A 12,707-nucleotide genomic window follows, 5' to 3' on the forward strand; every position below is an offset into this window, starting at 1 on the left:
GTCATGCCAAACCGGTAAATCAAAACCGGTAATAAATTGGGATGCAAGCTGATGAAACGGTAAACGACGAAGGGTCTACTCTAAAATAAAAGTGAACGTTTTTTTTTCAACATAATCTGTTTTTTTTTTTTTTTTTACTTAAGGTTTTGAAGTACCCACTCGATATAACAATACAACAGTTTTAGGATCACTAAATACTTATAATTTGTGAATTGGATTCATTGTCTCATCTGCCGTAGTCTACTGTTAAGTGAGGCATGGCATGTAAACAGACATTAGGACGTGTTCAAAAGCAAGGACTGTGTGATCATCTAATTATGTGTAGTTGTGTGTTTTAAGCGTGTTGATGTTCTATCAGAATGTTGTGATGTTATAAAAATGCAGTTAGACGTTTGTAGCGATGTGCCTTGTCAGCTGCTAGCTGTTAGCAGCCTGTTGTTGTTGTGTTTTGATCAGAGCCAGTTTTCTCCCATTCTCCATTTGAGGTGGACCAACATTCAACATTCGTCTTCCATTTTTTTCCGATTTCAATGTATGACACATAATTTGAAAGCTTACAATCTGTATGAATGAATGAATGAATGAATGAATGGACTTTATTGTCATTGCTACAGTACAGGTACCAAACAACGAAATTTAGGAGGGGTGGCTCCCCTGGTGTTAGGAAAGGGGAAAAAAAAAACTTTTAGAAAAAAAATCACAAGAAGGGAAGGAGCTGGTTTACATAAATAAAGGCTATGTACACTATCCACTGTACTATACTGTACAGACAGACGACTAGGGTTGTCATATTGCACAATAGTATAGTAGTTTAATTATATGTAAAACAACTGAAAAATAACATCAGCAACTGGTTGGTAGTTGCGCATTGCAAAAACGTGTGCGTTATGATGACGTCAAACTCAGAAAATTATAATTTCAAATAAGGGTGCACCAGCAATATGTGTCACGTTCTAATGCATTGGTCTGCATGTCGGAATCTGATGTTAAGATCAGACTTTTCTTTACAAAAATGTTAATACATTTCCGCGTTGGTGAAAATCAATGACACATTGCTAGTCAACTAACACAGCTTGTTTTGTGAGCCTGCTAACAATGTAAAGTAGTGTTATAGTTAACTAGGTAGCAGTGGGGATTACTCACCGAATCCATTGCGTTGCAGTATTTTGGCTTGACTAGGGAGTTTGTGTTGTGATTCTCAACAACGTTGAAACCGTAGTTCTGTGTTTCAAAAGAAAAATCTGAACATTTATGATGGTTGCCGATATGCGGACCAAAAGACTATAACGTGTCTCATATGTTAAAACATCTTTCGATGCAACATGGGCTAAAATTACAGGAATGCCATGTTTTTTCCTCTACGCACAAGTGCCACTGCAAGCGAGCAACACGTTCATTACTGAGGCTAATAATATTAGCGCCACACAGGCAGGCGTAGCAGATTTTTTCTTTGACTAAGAAACCCTAAATGAAAACGAATGCTGTACAAATATTCTCCCATTTCATCCTGCCCCTGTTGTCAGATCTTGTCCAAACATATTTGTGTTCAGGCGTCCTCAACCCCATCTGATAGGGTGTTCTCCACAGCTGGAGACATCATTAGCCCAGAGAGATCGAGGATTTTCCCAGAGAAACCAGACGTGTGCATTTTTCTGCAGAAGAATTGTTGAGTTTATCAGTTTAGTAGGCCTATGGAGAAAAACTAACCTTCAAGTCCACTATGATATAGAGAATCTTCAAAACTATAACTTAGAAATAAGAAGCGCCAGGCAATCATTTTTCTCTAAGATCATAAACAATAACATAAATAATACCCGCATCCTTTTCAGAACTGTTGACAGACTAACAAATCCCCCAACACCCATTGCTCAAGAATTTCACTTGACTAGTAAATGCAATGAGCTTGCATCCTTTTTTAACAATAAAATAGAAACCATTAGACAAGGCATTAGGTCTTCTGTGTCAGGCATGAAAAACATGTCCCCATTAACAACCCCAAATAGGGTGGACATAACAACCATGTCACAATTTAACACCATCGATTACAAGACCCTAGATAAAATCATGTCACATCTTAAACCATCCACCTGTGCCCTTGATGTCCTGCCTACAAGCTTTTTAAAAAACATATTTAGCTGCATGGCAGGCGAACTAATAGAAAAAAATCACCACTTCCCTTTCATCAGGAATCTTCCCTGAAGCCCTGAAAACTGCAGTTATTAAGCCTCTACTAAAAAAGAATGGCCTAGACCCATATGTACTAAACAACTACAGACCCATATCAAACCTTCCCTGTACATGAACAATTATTGAAATGGTTGGCCACGACCAACTTAGCAATTATTTGACCCTAAATGATCTCTTCGATGACTTTCAATCAGGCTTTCGCCCGATTACATAGCACTGAAACAGCCCTTATTAAGGTCCTTAATGACATTCGCGTAAACACAGACTCCGGAAAAATCTCAGTTTTGGTACTACTAGATCTTAGTGCTGCCTTTGACACTGTAGACCACAACATTCTAATAGATAGACTAAAAACCTTGGTAGGACTTTCGGGCACTGCCCTAAACTGGTTTAGATCCTACCTACAGGACAGAAGCTACTATGTCTCCATTGGCAACTTTGTATCTGACCAAATTAAAATGACATGTGGGGTTCCCCAGGGGTCAATCCTTGGCCCCCTTCTATTAAATCTCTACATGCTTCCATTGGGACACATCATAAAAAATAACAAAATTGCCTATCACAACTATGCGGATGACACTCAAATCTACATAGCCCTCTCACCGAACGACTATAGTCCCATTGACAATCTCTGTAATTGCATTGAGCAAATCAACACCTGGATGACACAAAACTTCCTCCAACTAAACAAGGACAAAACAGAGATAATTGTATTCGGTGCACCTGAGAAAAGATCGAAAATCAGTGCAAAACTTGATACTCTCTCTCTTCAAACTAAAAAACAGCCAGGTCAGAAATCTTGGTGTAATTCTAGACTCCGATCTAAACTTCAACAGCCACATAAACACATAATGTCCAAGCAAGACCATGAAAAACTCATCCATGCATTTGTTTCGAGTAGACTTGATTATTGTAATGGTCTACTAACAGGCCTATCTAAGGGAGCTGTTCGTAAATTGCAGCTCATCCAAAATGCAGCTGCTAGGGTCCTAACAAACAAATAAAAAACTTAACACATTACACCAATCCTGAGATCCCTACACTGGCTACCAGTCTCAGATAATTGAATTCCAAATCCTCCTAATTACATACAAATCACAAATGGTCTTGTGAAAAATACAGATCTCCTCCCACCCTATATTCCCGCAAGGTCCCTAAGGTCAGCTGAGACTAATCAGCTAATAATTCCAAGAGTAAAAACAAAACACGGTGCAGCAGCTTTCAGTCACGCTGCTGCATGCTCCTGGAACAAACTCCCTGAAGAAATCAAACAGGCCCAAACCCTTAAAATATTTAAATCTAAGTAAAAAACCTTCATGTTTTAATCAGTTATGATTAAACACAAACACTTCTATCAATGTTTTTTTTCCCATTAACTATTGTCTTATTAAATGTTTTATCTATTTACTTCTTATATTTGCTTTTATTCATTGTAATTTTATTTTTTACTATACTCCTCTTACCTAATACCTCTCTGTATTTTTAAATAATGTATGTAAAGCACTTTGAATTGCCCCTGTTGTATGAAATGTGCTTTACAAATAAACTTGCCTTGCCTTGCCTATTTGTTTTCAAAGTGATATCCATTTAAGAAAAGGTCAGGAATCAGGAATCGATAAGGGAATCGATGAAGAATCGAACTGATAAGCAGAATCGATAATGGAATCGGTATCCATAACATCTGACCAATTTCCCATCCCTAGTCGTGCCTTATGTAGCCTAGTGTGTTTGACACCATTCCTCATTCCGTTCCATGCATTACAATGAGCCCGTCCTCAGATTTCTGCCTCCACTGGTATATAGGCCTATTGTTTATAGATGAGTTGGTTTTGGCTTCTGTTGTTGGAGAAGCACTGGCCGAGAAGCACCGTGGGGACTTTGAAGTTAGCAGATTTGTTTTTAATGTAGGCTAAAGACTATTTTTCTCTCTAGTGTTGATGAGTTGGCTGGGCATTTCAAGCTGGATTTTGGAGTGGCAGTTGTTGTCGAGATATTTCCTGACAAGTAACGTGTGTGTGTGTGTGTGTGTGTATGTCGTCTGAGGGAGAATGGATAGACAGAGAAAAATAGATAGTCTTCCAGAGGAGGAAGTGTGTGTGTGTGTGTGTGTGTGTGTGTGTGTGTGTGTGTGTGTCAGGGTTTCCGTTAACCGGTAATTACCGGTCTTTGTCCGGTAAAATGTGTTGAAGTCCGACAAATTGAAAACTCGTCGGACATAATGTCCGGTGAAAATAATTCCCTCTAAGCACAATTTGGCTTCGGGCCACCATTTTCAACTGAGCACCAAACACACACACACTCATACACGCACAACACTGCCCGAGAGAGAAGGACCCGCCCCCTTTAGTTAGCCTGCCCGAGAGAGAAGGACCCGCCCCCTTTAGTTAGCCTGCCCGAGAGAGAAGGACCCGCCCCCTTTAGTTAGCCTGCCCGAGAGAGAAGGACCCGCCCCCTTTAGTTAGCCTATAGCCTATAGGCTAACTAAAGGGGGCGGGTCCTTCTCTCTCGGGCAGTGTTGTGTGTGTGTGTTTGGTGCTCAGCTGAAAATGGTGTCCCGAAGCGGAGCGGATAACAAACGAAACGGACAACATTTACACTATGGAGACAAACTTCAGCGATATGATCTAACAGCCGGTCTTCAGGACGACATACAAAAACAGTTATGTTCTCCTCATTGTCATACTCCCGAGTCCGATTAAATATGATTTGACAGGCAGCTAAACGAAATGCCTTCCCAACCAGCGAGACCAAATGACGTTGTTTTATTGATAAAAAAAAGGGTAAAACTGGAAAGAGAAAATAGAAAACTCACATTAATCCCAAACAATTTAACAAACTTCAGTTAACGTAATGTGGAGTCCGTTCATTGATCGATGCTGTCTGTTCAGTTCCCAGTGAGGCGCCCGTTCAGCGCTGGACATAATGGCATAGCGCGCATGCGAATCATGTTATATTATTATATATTATATAGCTCGCATCTAATCGTATCGGATGAGAAATAGACATTAAATGGCATATATAGGCCGCTACACAACAGTAATCACCGCGACAAACAGCTATATTAGATTTGGAGGGAAAAAAAATATGATTTTGAAAAAAAATGTTTTTATTATATTTTAATCAGATGACCGGAATATATCACGTTTGTCCGGTAAATCGAAATCTTCCCGGACACGATGTCCGGCGGCAATTTTTTCTAACGGAAACCCTGGTGTGTGTGTGTGTGTGTGTGTGTGTGTGTAAAATCAACATGACTCAATCACATCTTCAAAAGTCAACATTCCCCCCCCCGCCGGCACACAGCATTTCATTCTGTCAGAATGTTGACCGGTTTGTATTTAAACAAACACCACAGTCTCAGGGGTATGATGACTGGACTAGTACTCCTCCCCTCCCCCAATTAGAAACAGAACATCTCTCTCAACACACACACGCTTGATCTCTCACACGCTCTCATCAGACGCACACCTCTCGGTCTATCGCTCTCTCGCTTTCTCACTCTCACACACACACGCACACACACGCACGACACTCACATTCACTATGTCTCCATCCGTTGCTCAATCCACTATGGGGATCCGTACATGTGAACGCAATTTGCACTTCTAATTAATCTGCTGACCTTCGCTCCAGAATGCAGAACATGACTTTTTACCGTCCTCTCCTGGATAGGCTATAATTACCCCCTCAGTAATGACACTGGCACACGGAGACTGACACCCACACAACACTCTGTGGGCACTTACAGCAACAACACATCTTACTTTACCTCTGGTCCAGGAGAGAGAGAGAGAGAGAGAGAGAGAGAGAGAGAGAGAGAGAGAGAGAGAGAGAGAGAGAGAGAGAGAGAGAGAGAGAGAGAGAGAGAGAGAGAGAGAGAGAGAGAGAGAGAGAGAGAGAGAGAGAGAGAGAGAGAGAGAGAGAGAGAGAGAGAGAGAGAGAGAGAGAGAGAGAGAGAGAGGAGAGAGAGAGAGAGAGAGAGAGAGAGAGAGAGAGAGAGAGAGAGAGAGAGAGAGAGAGAGAGAGAGAGAGAGAGAAGAGAGAGAGAGAGAGAGAGAGAGAGAGAGAGAGAGAGAGAGAGAGAGAGAGAGAGAGAGAGAGAGAGAGAGAGAGAGAGAAGAGAGAGAGAGGAGAGAGAGAGAGAGAGAGAGAGAGAGAGAGTGTAAGTAGTCATACAGAGATACAGCTGGAGAGAGCATGTGTCTGTTCCTAAGGGCAGCTTTGTGGGAATGGGAAGTCTAACCAAGTGAACTTGTCGCAGGGGAGGGCAGGGCAGGGGAGGGCAGGGCAGGGCAGGGCAGGGCAGGGCAGGGGAGGGGAGGGGAGGGGAGGGCAGGGCAGGGGCAGGGCAGGGCAGGGGAGAGCAGGGCAAGAGAGGGCAGGGCAGGGCAGGGCAGAGCAGGGCAGGGCAGAGCAGAGAAGAGCAGGGTAAATACAAGCTGTGTGTGAACGCTGCTCAGACACATGACTGGCTGCCCTGATCAGATGACTAGATAAACAGTAGGAATTCAGCTTCTTCCTCTTTCAACAGCACAGCGCTCGTCTCTCCAGCCGATGAGAGAGAGCAAGAGAGAGAGCGAGCCGGAGGGTTACATTACAGCTAGGCCGTGTACCAGAATAACTGCTTATGAAATAATTATAATTACTCTGTAATTACTCTGTAAGAAGATAGTAGCGATAGCGTTTTCTTTTTAAATTCGGCTCTCACCCCACTTGAAAACAGTGGCGTTGTTTACTCGGGTAGGAAACAATGTTTGACTTTACTTACGTACCATGCTATGCATGTTCAAATGTGATACGTTAAGTCTATTACCCTAGAAGAACGCCCAGGTGCTTTTAAAGTGTAGCTCGCTAGAATAGAATGGAACTGGAAAACTGTGTGTGTTTTGTATTTCGTCATTACTCAGGATTTTCCCAGAATAGATACAATAACAGTACCAGTCAAAAGTTGGGAGACACTTTCCCATTCAATTGAATGGGAAAAGTGTGTCCAAACTTTTGACTGGTACTGTACACATTAAACATCTTACGGCCTTAATTGTAGCCGGTGGTCCAGCAGTCCCCTAGCCGCATGATCCATCCAAAGACAGATATTTGTCCAAGTTGTGATTTATAAGCTACTTCGGGCTTGTTGTTTACACACTCCACTCTACTTCAAATATAAATTCATTAGATTGATATCATAACAAGTGGTCAAAGTTATACAAATTCAGCCAAACAATATAAATTATGCAAACAGGATTCAGGGCCTTGTTACAAATTCAAAACCAGAATACAGCCTATTAAAATGTACAAAATGAAGCCCTTAGGAGTCTGAACGCACACTGACACACACTACTGTATAATACATACTACTGTAAGCATTAACACAGTGGCACTTAGACACACAGACACATGTACACACACACACACACACAGAGGGGGTAAGCGAGCGATAGGATGTGGAGAGAGCGGATACAGAGATATAGATAGAGAGCAGGAGAGAGAGGTGCGTATCTGTTCAAAGGAACACACACACACACACACACATACAGAAACGTACTGAATGACACACAGGACAGCAGTGCAATTAGAGTGGGAGAGGGGGAGTTTGTTTACGGAAGCAGAGTCAGCCAAGGATCCCCCTGCTCCCCACCCCCTCCCCCCACCCACTCAGATACAGTACTCACACACACACACACACAAACATTCACCCACACACCAATTTACAAGCTGCAGTTGCCTGTGGTGGAACCACCCCCGAGCCAATTAAACAGTGAAAACAAGCCCAACACAGATTTGAAACAGCTCTGTCTCTGCTATCTGTGTGTGTGTGTGTGTGTGTGTGTGTGTGTGTGTGTGTGTGTGTGTGTGTGTGTCTGTGTGTCTGTGTGTGCGTGTGCGTGTGAGTGTGTGTGTGTGTGTGTGTGACAGCATCTCTTCCTCAGAGCCAGTAGGATTATGTGATTGTGCTCTACTTTACATTGTCACTTCTCACATAACGTCCCAGTAAATACGAGGTGGCCTTAACAGGACCGTTAGCTGAGCGTTACTTAACAGGCCTATATGACAGCGACCCAGCACCCTTCCAGTCCCTCAGAGCTAATGGAATCTGCTAATTAGCCTGTAGGGGGGCATGAGGTGAGAGGAGCGAGGTGTGAAGAATCTTTTCCTTGTGGACTTGTGCGTGTGAGTATCTTGTCGTTATGGAATTAGGCAACATGGGTGTGTGTCGAGCTTGTCGTTATGGAATTAAGCAGTGTGGGTGTGTGGGTGTAGGTGGGTGTGTGTGGGTGTAGATCTTGTCGTTGTGGAATTAGACAGAGAGCCCCAGACCTCATTTCTTCTCGTTAGAGACAGTCTTACATCAGTCTCCCAGGGACGAGGAGCAATCTTCTCTCTTATTTCACTCACAGAGGAGATCATCTCTCTCCATCTCTCTCTCTCTCTCTCTCTCTCTCTCTCTCTCTCTCTCTGGCTATGCACTCCACGGTTCTGGGCCCGTTTTCCTGTGCTAATTGGTGTTTCGCTTCTTTTTCCCGACAGTGTCTGTCTATCTGTCTGTCTGTCTCTCCCTCTCTCTCTCTCTCTCTCTCTCTCTCTCTGTGTCTCTCTCTCTATGTCTCTCTCTCTACACCCCCCTCCCCCCTCTCTCCATCTCAGAGACCAGATACGATTGTAAAAAGTTCTCCAAATTCAATTTTAGCACACCATGTGAGAGCTCTTTTGGTGTACAATAGGATGTCAGATGAGGTACCTCCATGGACACAAATAGTGGTATATTCCTCCATAGCATAGACGTTGGGGTATGTTACCATGGTCAGTGAAGAGGGGAATCCAGAGAAGTCGGTGTTATTATCTCTATTGTCTCTCTCTGAATGAAGAGCCATACCTCTGGGGTACTGACTGAGTACAACAGTGAGGCAATAGTGTACTTTCTGCTCCATGTCTTTCTGCTCAGGGGCTCGTTCTTTTCAGACGAATAGATTAACCTTTTATGACTCTTCTCACTCTGACTCTCCCAAGGCTTAATACACTACGCCCACAGTCTATAGGCTAACGGGTGGGGAGATCATGCTGCAGTGCAGTATAGCACTAGAATCTAGCCTGCAAGTTGTAATTGAAAATGTTGAAAACGAAGTGAGTCGAAGAGACGGCAGAGAAACCATCTACTAACTCTAAAGCCCAGTTCACATCTAAGAGTTGCAAGGCGTCGCTAGCGATTTCACTTGTCAAAGTCTCATCAGAACATCCAGATTCTTTGGAATGCCTGCCGAGTTTTTTCTCTGCAATGTTCTAAAACCGACGCGTCGCGTTGCGAATCCTAGATGTGAACTGGGCTTAAACCTGTCCAGCCTTTCCCCCTGTCAGTGTCATAAAGATGAGTAGATGAGGGGAACAAAAGGACAGATACGACAGGGAGTTTGAAACACCTCTTAACGTCCACGTCCACGTCACCTCAGCTTTCAGCCCTCGTTAGTCACATATATCCATCTCCCAGGCTCTATATTTGGAAAAGCAATATTCAACATGGTGGCCTTGTGACCTCACACGCTGACCTTCTCAGAACCCTCGGCCGTCCTATGGGAGGCGGCCGCAGGGTGACGGTGGGCGGGGTTTTCACACAGCGATACACACCGCAATCAGACGGCTGCGTTTATCCAAGGTCTCCCTAAAGCTGACCCTGGTGGGACAGAGACCCGAGAGGCTGGCGATCGGCTTACTGCTTAGTAACTGAGGCTTACTGCCAACAGATTCAGATTCAGATTCAATTGAATTGTCAATGACGGAGTACAAAGACAACGCAGTTAGGCATCTGACCAGTGCAAAAGCCATAAAAGTATGGGCAGATATATGTAGGCTATAGTATAATATGTACAGACAAGGGCGAAGATATGTGCAGTTAAGTTATGTGCAGTATGATATGTGCAGAAGAAGTGCAATGGATATCAATACAATGTACAGTTAGGGTGTACCGTGTGCAAAACAGCAATGGTACAAAAGCAAGATTGAAATCCTGAGTGGTATAGGGGGGTGTATCAATAGTGTATTAACCATACACAGTGATACTATTTCTAAGCAGTTCTTAACACTAGAAGCCTCTGGCCCTCATTACTAACCAAAATATCCAGGGTGATATTTTAACGTCAGATACTTTGACGTTAGTGTATAGTGTAATCATTAGATCAGTACCATGCAAAGAATGATGTACTGGTTGTGTTTAGTCAGTATATAGCCTAAGTATTAAAATACCACATTTTGTATTTTAAAGAGCTTACATATACAGTATTGAACATAACTATTGAAATTGACGGACATAATTGGTGTAACTGTAAATAGCCTACTGTCAAAACAAATGTTATACATAACATTATAAATATACATATCATATACATATTATACATATATACATACAGTACATGCAAGGTCTATACACCACATCATTTGCTTAAGTTCCAAAAAGTAATAGTGCACACAAAATCGCTTCTTCTTCCAGTGGCTCTGTGCCTTTATGCAAATGCATCAGTAGAGTCCACAGACAAATCAGTTGGCTCTTATGGTCCAGCATGCAAACCACTTTCAATACAAATATTGATGTTGTCTCCTGGCTTATAACCAGCAATCAAGTTATGCACAAAAGTGTTCCAAATGTCTGTAATCCAGGCAAATTTGTCCGTCTCCCTGCACATGGATATTGTGCCCTTATCATCATCAGACACACATAGGCTACTACTGTGTGTGTGCGTGTGTGTGAAGTTTATGCAAGTTCAGACAGGACACTGAGTCGAACTGTGCAGGTGACGAACAGCTGATCTCAGGTACGCAAAACACATCACATGTTTGTTCACGGGACGAGGCTTAAAAGAGCCGCATTAGGCTACACTCCACCATGACTCAGTGCACGCCACTGGTTATGAGAGTTATACTGGGTCATCCCACCAAACGTGCTCTGTATTTAACCTACCTTGGGTTGGGGGGCTCCCTGCCTTATATTGTAGGGGTGGCTGCGGCACAGGAGGTAGAGCCGACTTCTAATATTGGCAAGATCAGCGATCACCCCGGCTGGCCACGTGTCCAAGAGTCCTTGGGCAAGACACTGAACCCCAAATTGTTCCCAATGAGCCGGTTCTACCTCCCAATGGGCTGGCGATGGGCTGGCATTGGCCTTGCATGGTAGCTTGCCGCCATTGGTGTGTGAATGGGTGAATGAGACGCCGTTGTAAAGCACTTTGGAATAAGGAAGTCCATTCAGTCCATATTTTATATGTTGTTAAACTTCAGTTGGGGAGCTCTACAGAGCGGAGAACATCCAATCACGACCGAGCCTAACGCACCACCATTTTGTTAAACGATATTCAGCCGGCGTCCTGACCAAACTGTCCATCCTGATGTTTTATAATAAATAAAAAAAAACACCACAGTATTTCAGCCTGTCGATAGTGCTGTCATTTTAATCAGAGCCACCCTGTTTACCCCCATGTTGCATCCCCGTGGTGCCGGCTGTCGATGGCTGACTTGATTGCTGCACTACCACTGGCTGAGCGATGTAAATCCTCCGGTAGCTGCGGGATTACCCAACATCTTACCTGCTGCCGTAATCAGGGGAATCTGAGCTGGAACACAGGTCACACCTGAAATAATGTGGTTGCACACAACTCTTTTCATTTAGAGCTTCCCTGCCTTCCTAAGAGAGAGAGTGTGTGTGTACGTGTGTGGGGGGGGATTCAGGTGTGATTCACCATTGATTTGTTTGTGGGTGTAAAAAAACGGAGGGTCCATTTTATTCTGAGTTTTACGGTATATCTTAACCGCTTTTCGACGCGCCCTGTAGAGGAGTGTTGTCCTCGGGCTGGAGCGCCATGGACACAAAGGGGTTGTGAAACACAAAGTCACGGTGACTTTACTTTTGAAAATGCAAGAAATCCTTTCGGTCTCCGTCCTTCATAGACCACCCAGAGCCGTCGTTTAGACGGAGAGCTCGATGTCATCTCTTCTAGGATCTTCCAGTGATGCTCTCCTGGGCCCCCCCATCTCTCTCTATCTCTCTCTCTCTCTCTCTCTCACATCCTCTCTCACTCTCTCTCTCTTTCTCACTTCCCCTCTCTCTCCCTCACTTCCTCTCTCTCTCTCGCTTCCTCTCTCACTCTCACTTCATCTCTCTCTCTCACTCCATTTCTCTCTCACTTCCTCTCTCTCACTCTCTCTCTCTCTCTCTCTCTCTCTCTCTCTCTCTCTCTCTCTCTCTCTCTCTCTCTCTGTGCAGCGGTGGCTTAGGGCCACGTTCCCACAACAGCGCCCTTAACATCAATACGTGCCTGTATATGACATCCCTACCTTTTTTGGTGCAAAGCGGCTGGGTGGCTCTCGAAAACACGGAAAGGGCCCTTTGAAAAAGCACTCCACTCCACTCAGCGAGAAGGCCTGACATGTGGAAGGGATCCACACGGATTGTCATCGCTCCACTCCGCTCCGTGCCGTGTGGGAGGCCCCCCGTTGACTGGGGCCCTAGAGTTGGAGAGACGAGAGGAGCGGCGTAGTGA

Source organism: Nansenia antarctica (assembly GCF_963989245.1).
Source record: "Nansenia antarctica genome assembly, chromosome: 1".
NCBI lineage: Eukaryota > Metazoa > Chordata > Actinopteri > Argentiniformes > Microstomatidae > Nansenia > Nansenia antarctica.